This window comes from Cryptomeria japonica, chromosome 6, assembly GCF_030272615.1.
Source record: "Cryptomeria japonica chromosome 6, Sugi_1.0, whole genome shotgun sequence".
NCBI lineage: Eukaryota > Viridiplantae > Streptophyta > Pinopsida > Cupressales > Cupressaceae > Cryptomeria > Cryptomeria japonica.
The window spans coordinates 376,179,683-376,187,621 of NC_081410.1; positions in this window are offsets into that span (position 1 = coordinate 376,179,683).

Here is a 7,939-nt window from a genome sequence, read left to right on the forward strand (position 1 = left end):
TGCCTCTCCAGCACATAGGGCATTTGCCCAATCAGGTACCTACTCCGGAAGGTGTAGGGAAGCTCTACCGCATCATCCTCCCACTACTCACATCCCAGGTATGGCCTCCATATGACCATATCAATATCATCAATCACCCGCCGCCAGTGCTCTAACCTGCCAATCTATGGTTGCGACGTGATCATGTCGTATAAGTGAACAAAACTGCATCCATGACCTCTGCCTCTGAAGTGTATTAGTCTCGTCACTGGCAGATGCTCATAAGCCCACACCTGCAGCAATGTCACCCCGCAGCCCAATCCCACTGATCCGTGATATACAAACTGATGCAGCTCATAGTAGAGGTGTGCCAACACACACGGTCCCTAGGCATATCTGGTGTGTTGTGTCACCAGTGTCTCTAGTGCACCTCCCCAGCCCACAGCCAACCCCTGTTTCACCCTATCCAGACACAGGAACCCACTGATCGCTCCTCCTATCACTGCTGGCACCGCTAGCCCTGTAGTTGTCATAGTATCCCAAGCCACATGTCCAGCCCTCATCTCTAGTCCTAGGTCCTGGAACACTCGTCTCAGGGCCTCCCTGTCTCCATCTCAATCGTATGGGTTCAGCTCCCCATCGATCGGTATCCTCAAGATCCTATATACATCCTCGAGGGTGACTATCATCTCCCCCATCAGCAAATGAAATGTACATGTCTCGGAGTGCCATCTCTCCACCAGCACAATCAACAGTCCCATGTTCGCTCGAAACTCAGGCACATACAACACATGTCTCAATCCCATAGCCTCGATCGTAGCTCAGTCCTCAGCTGTCAACTCAGGTCGCAATCTCTGAGTCGACGGGAATCTCTCCCGTGACTCCAGCATAGGTGAATACTCCTGCAATCAAGCAAATCAATCATGTCAGTCATCGTGGCATTCCCTGTTTATCACAAAATGCTACTTTTTATCTACATGCATATGGCATTCTATCCTAGTGACACTCACTGTTCATCACAAAGTGTTGCTTCTATCCTAGTGGTACTCCTTGTTCATCACAAAGTACTACGTGTGTGGCACTCCCTGTTCATCACAAAGTGTTACTCACATTTGCACTCACTGTTCATCACAAAGTGCTGCTCATATTTTAGTACTCCCTGTTCATCACAAAGTATTCTATCTTGGTACTCACTGTTCATCACAAAGTGCCTTGATCTATCCTAGTCTTCCCTAGAGGACCTGCTTGAGTGTATCCTCTCAGCATCTTATCCAATCGACAACGTATGTTCACCGCAGAACTGCTGATTTGACCTAGAAGACACAAATTCACATTTTTGGACACAAACGCGCTTACCTGACATAAACGCGCTTAAAGACTGCACAGAAACGCGCTTAAAGACGTGCCTATGCTCTGCACAGATGCGCCTGGGCGACATAGACGTGCCTTCTTGGCACAGACGCGCCTACACATCACAAATGCGACCGCATTTGGCACAGATGCGGTCGCATTTGGCATAGACGCAGTTTCCATCACAGACGCGCCTGGCACAAACACAGACGTGCCTCATGAGCATAGACGCACCTGGCACCAACGCAGACACGCTTGGACGTTTTTGGACATTTTTTGGACCCTATTCTAAGCACATTTATTTCCCTATCTACCATGCATTAATGACAATAATAAATGCATCGAAGTACGAGGAGGTTTAGTGGTACTTACCGGCTCTCTTGCCTCTGTTGGCCTCTGGAATCGGCGAACGCAATCGAATCTATGAAGGAAGGCCATCGTTGCTGACTACTGCTGCTCTATTTTCGCTCTGCACTCTGCTCGCATTATTTATTTAATTATCTAAGCTTAATTTTTCTATTAATTAAATAAATATTTATTTATTTAATTAATTCATTTATCCTCTTCTAGCCTTATTTCTCATTTAAATAAATTTATTTATTTATTTAAATTATCCTTTTCCTAAATTAAATAAATATCTTATTTATTTAATTATCCCACTTCTTCTATTAATTAAATAAATCTTTATTTATTTAATTAATTCATTAACCTTTTCTACCCATGACACATGTCATTCATCTCTTAATTCATACACTACCTACCCCTTTCATTATTTTATTATTTCTTTTACCTACCCTCTAATCATAGCCGACCTCCTTTTACACCTCTCAATCTTATCCCTCCATTTCTTATTATGTCTTCTATATAAAGAGATGCTCCTTCATTATCAAACCCTAACTACTTGATCAATTGACTACACTACGATCCTACTTGCAACCACATTCCGTTCTTTGTTGAGCTCTTGTGCACATAAAATTTGAGAGAAAATATATCAAACAAGATCAATGGAGATAGGAAGAATGGAGATCCAAACCCTATTGGACATGTGATGGTATAATCTTTGTGATTTCATTTGATTTGCATTGTCTTAGGTAATCTTCATATGTTGTGGTGGATCTTTGTTGTTGTTAGGCTAGGGTTTTGTGGTTGAATTCATTTAGCCTTTTAATATCGTTATTGTTGTTATCCATTTTCACCATGTACAATAATAAATGCTCGCACTTTAGGTTATAACCCCTAATTTTTATTTACCACTTAAGTGAAATACCGGTTGATAACACGTTAACAAAAAGTTATCAAATTTATAATTCAAAAAAAAATTCCCTCTCATTTTACAAGGGGTCTGGAGATGTTTTATCGTTACGCTCCCCTTATCCCTGTTAAATAGGCTTCAGTTATCGATGTTGGGTTCTCTTCACTCGGTGAAGGAAGGATTTCCTCTACAGGAAAATCTTCAGTTTTCTTCTTCCAAGTCCGGTTCATATCCTCTCTGGTTTCCTCAACATCAACTTTTTGCTTGCCTTTCTGACCCTTGAAAGAGTTGACCGGTCTGTTATTTATTGATCTGCAAAACTTTGCTAAGTGCCTCGGTTTGTGGCAGTGGTAACAGACCATACCAGATGATCTCTAGGGTCTTGCATTTCCTCTTCCTGGTCTTCTTCTGCAATTCATAGCCACATGACCACAGTTATTACAAAAGGTGCAAACAACATTTGCTGCCTTTTCCATTTCAAATGGACCAAACCGGTTGCCATAGGATCTTTGCCAGTTCCGGTTTACCTGATTATCAAAATTCCTTATCCAGTCACCATTTGGTCTAGGATGCATGTGTGGTATAGGATTGTTTGATCCATATTTGCACTCAATATGTCTATCCCCATACATTCCACATGTGTAGCAATGACCTTCAAACTTTCTAGACACATACCTAGCATTAGTATTGTAATTTGCATTTCTATTAGGTTTGTTTCCACAAACATTTGCAGTATGACCAGGCTTGTGACAAACAAAGCAGATAGGTTTAAAAACCTTCTTATCGGTAGTCTTATTGACTTTAGAAGTAGTTTTGTTCTTTGTACCAGAGGATTCACCTTTTTTAGTTATATGAAAACCAAGTCCAGAGATATCACCCTTCATTCTCTAGGATGAATTTGTTCTTCCAGCATGGTAGAACTTTTGACAAACTTCTCCAATTTCTCATTGGCTTCAGTAAGCTTTTTGACAAGATCTTTATTATGCTTAGACAAGTTCTCTTTCAAAGATGATGCCAACTTAAGATCTAGCTTTAGGTTCTCCTTTTCTTCTGTTTCGGCAATCAAGTCCTCATGTATAGTATCTTTTTCCCGTTTGATTTTTATGATCTCTTGATCTCTTACCTTAATAAGATATTCAACAGCTCTTCTGGCTTCTAGTTCCTGACTCATGCGGATAGTGAGACCTTCTAGCTCTCTCCTTAGATTTAGTTTTTCACCATTCACCTTTTCAACTTCATCAACTAAAGCTTCAATGTTGGCTTCATCTGAAGAACTATTATCAGATATTTCTAGTAGATTTTCAGATAGCTCTCTTCTTTTGACTTGAGAAACTTTTAGTTTTCCCCTAAGGGATTCAATTTCATTTCTGCTAGCTTCTAGCTCTCTAGCCATATCAAAGTAGCTTATGTCCCCCATGGTGGTTTCAAGATTCCCTTCTAAGTTGTTAGGCTTCAAAGAAGTTAGGCTCTGATACCAATTGATGGTCTTGAAAAGAACTAAGAGGTGGGGATGAATTAGTGACACCAAAACAAGCACAACTTTAAACACTAACCGGTCGATGAACTTAACCAAGTATTTGAACAAAATACATGCTATGAAAAATGAAATAACAACATCCACATAAAGTAGAAAATCCACCATAACACAAGTGTTTATGCGTGGAAAACCCAAATAGGTAAAAACCATGGTGAGATGGAACTCATAAGCTAACTATCTATAGTAATAGATAACTGACTGGTTAAGGTCTTACAAAGTGCTCAGCTAGGAGCGAATCTTGTTAGAGATCCCAAGCTTGATTAGAAGCTTATACCCTGTTAGGAGTACTACCCTGTTAAGAATAACCTTGCTAGAGGATTTTAGAATCCAAACTAATGTATCACCTTGTTAGAGGATTTGTACAATGAATCTTATTAAAGGTTACCTAGTTAGGGGATTTGATTATGTTGTAATGATTAGAAAACAACAAGAAAGATTTGATCTGTTCTGAGTAGCACAAGACTTGCTTGATCAGATCATTCTAAGTACATTCAACACTGCTCTTCATCTAAACACTTATCTCTCTTCAACAAAAGATTTCACTCTTTATGCATATCAGTATTCGCATTAAGTCTCTTCTTCTATATCAGTTCACTCTCTTTAAAATGATTCACTAAGATGTCTTTAAATAGACATACAAATCTTATGTCGACCATAGGAACACAATTTCCTAGGTGCAGTGTATCCAAATAGTCAAACATAACTCATCACAAAAAATGACCGCCAAACAAACGGTGCTGGTAACTCATCACAAAAATGGATACCGATTAGAACAGTCAATACTGGTTGGAACAAAATATGTGAACCGTTGTCCTGGAATCTTCTACTTGTTCTTCATCTTCATCTTAGTCTTCATTTTGATGTCAAGTTAATGTAACCACGGGTTATCTCTTAGGCATATACCAGTTGACACAGAGTGTCGGTTAGACATAGACCTTAAACATACCGGTTAACATTGTAAATCAATGAAGTTACACTGGTAGTCAATGTAATCATATGTGTGTGAGAGTGTTTCATCAATGACAACAAGTGATGAATACATGATAATCATCATCAAGCCAGTAGTGAGTAGTTCAAATTATGTAGATTGGAGATTTAGTGACTTTTCCATTCCTTTGGCAAATATTTTTGCATCTTTTGTAACTCTTTGGATATGAAATTTAGAGGAAACCTTGCTCATTTTTGGTAATGAAAATATTGCCATCGTGTTCTTGCAGTATTTTTGTATGTTTAAATGATTGATCGAGCTATCTTGTGAAGTTTTCTTTGTCTCATATGTTAATACCTTTGCTGCAAATAGTAAACTAATTCGGGTTGCTAATTGTGTCTGTGAACTACTTATAGCTTGTTAAATGTGAAGGTTTTTGTCCTCCATTTTAAAAGCTATTTGTGTTTGACCTCTTAGTGAAATATTTATGCAAAATCTTACTGTAAAAAGTTTCTACAAGTTCTATTTTTTGTTAGAAAGAGTCAAGTGTGCATATTTTTTAGTTTCATTATCCTTTCTGGTTTGGTGTATCCCTTTAGTTTTCCTTTAAGTTTTAGTTTCATCATTTTTTTTAATTTTGATTATCTTTCTCCCTTTGCCTAAAAAATCAGTAGTTCTAAGTGAAATCATAAGAAGTCAACCTTTTCCGGAGGTTGACCTCTGTTTTTAAGTAACTCGCAACTTTAGAGGTATCCCCATGTTTTATTTGAATTGTTGAACATCAAGTTCAACTGGGTGCATTTTCAGTAGATAACAACTGTATGCCTGATCCAGAATTTGCTAAGATCTATTTTGTGGTGGAAATTTCTAAAAATGCCTTATGTTGTTCTACTTCTAAAGATTCCACCACAAACCCTCCCATTTCCATATTGAATTTTATGATCACGTCTTGGCTTGGAGTGGGGGGATTGATTTTATCATTATTTCTTTTAAGTATATGCCTAGTTTTGAGAATGATATCATTTTCATCTATAAACCCATTATAAAAGGATAGTTTAATAAGCTAGTTCCCTTATTCTATAGATAGTTCTAGATGATCTAATTGTTTAATCCTGGCATCTAAATTTAAGAGAATTTTGAGAGTTTTATTTTGGTTTTTCCTAGATATGCCCTCACAACCAAGAAAAGATCCCATTTTATTACTTCTAAGATCTTCAGGAATTGATATTCTACTTGCATCGAACCAAGATCAACCCATTTTAGAAATTGAGTTGGTCTAAATGTGTTAGAGTTGAAGTTTGGAATCCATTCTATATAGTGGAAATAATATCCTTTGAAGAATTTTATATTTTTGTATAAGATTTCCTTCTTTACCTCTTCTTTTTTACAAAATATGAATAGGAAATTATTATATAGGGTAGAGATACTTACCTGGTTGGTAAATTTGGCTTCCCGCCATTCAATGATGCTTTGGATTGGCTGGTTTAAGCCACTCCAGATCGCTAGCAAACCCAATTTAGAGTAGTGGTCTCAGATAGGTGAATGATATTTGTTGCAATCTCTATTGATTTCTTACTCTCCTGCTGGTTTCTGATGAGATTTGAACTAGGTGCATAAGATCGTTGGGTCGAGAGAAAGTGCCTCATGGAATGCAGTTTGCCCCTGTCACCGAGTTTTGATTGGATTTTTTCATTGTAAGAGGATTTTGTGCCCCAGAGGTCCTTTGCGGTGACCTTCACTTGTTTATTAGTAGATACCTTCCGTCATTCTGGGGCCTTGTGTTTCTTCCCCTAGGAATTCCTGCGACGAAGCTTAGGGGATTAGCCTGCTTCCATTTCTACCTTCTATTTTTCCTGGAACACACTATTTTCCAACCTTCTTTATCTACTAGAGAATCCATTGGGGGCCATTGCTTCCTAAAAATAGAGTTGTAGAGAATTTGCATAGATGCGCATAAGAGAAGAGCGCTAGAATGCATATCGTAGATGCCTAAAACTTGCACATCTAATTAAATGAATTTTATTTATTTAATTATTTCTTATTCACCTATTAGCTAAACTAAGGTTTAATTAACATCCCATTTTCTTCTATCTAGCCATTAATTAAATACAACATTTGATTAAATCCCCCTTCTTCCATTAATTGAATACCTAAGTAAAAACAACCAACCACTTGTACAAACTTTGAACATTTTAAAGGCTTAGTGATGATAAAAGGAGCACAACAAACTTGATCAACATGATGACTACAATTACATTTAATTGCATATCATTTATTCATTGCATTTAGTTGCATATCATTTAAATAATTCATTTAGTTGCATATCATTTAATCATTGCATTTAGTTTCATATCATTTAAATAATGCATTTAATTGCATATCATCATCATCATCATTTAGTTGCATAATCATTTAGTCACATTCATCATTCAATCCATCCTATAAATCTATATCACATCATCATGGCATCATTCTTCACTTTAATATCTCCACCATTCATCTAACTAATGTCTATCTTCGTCTTATACAGGATATAACTTTCCTAAAACCAAACATTTTGATGATCTTTGTCTTATACAGGATGTGTCCTTTCTAAAACCAGAATTGATCCCAACCTCATCAATCCAATCAATCTTATCAATCCAATCAATCTGATCAATCTTATCAATCCATTTAAACCCATGCATTTCATCAACTATCCATACTTCTATCTTTCATATAATATTCTTCTTCTTTTGAGAGATCATTCATGCCTTTAATGCACAAACAATCTCTTGAGGGAGCATCTTACTTCCATCTCTCAAAATACTGGGGCAAATCCAGTCAATCTCATTATCATATCAACATAATATCAGTATCAGTATTCATATCTGGAGCATCATATCAAAAATTT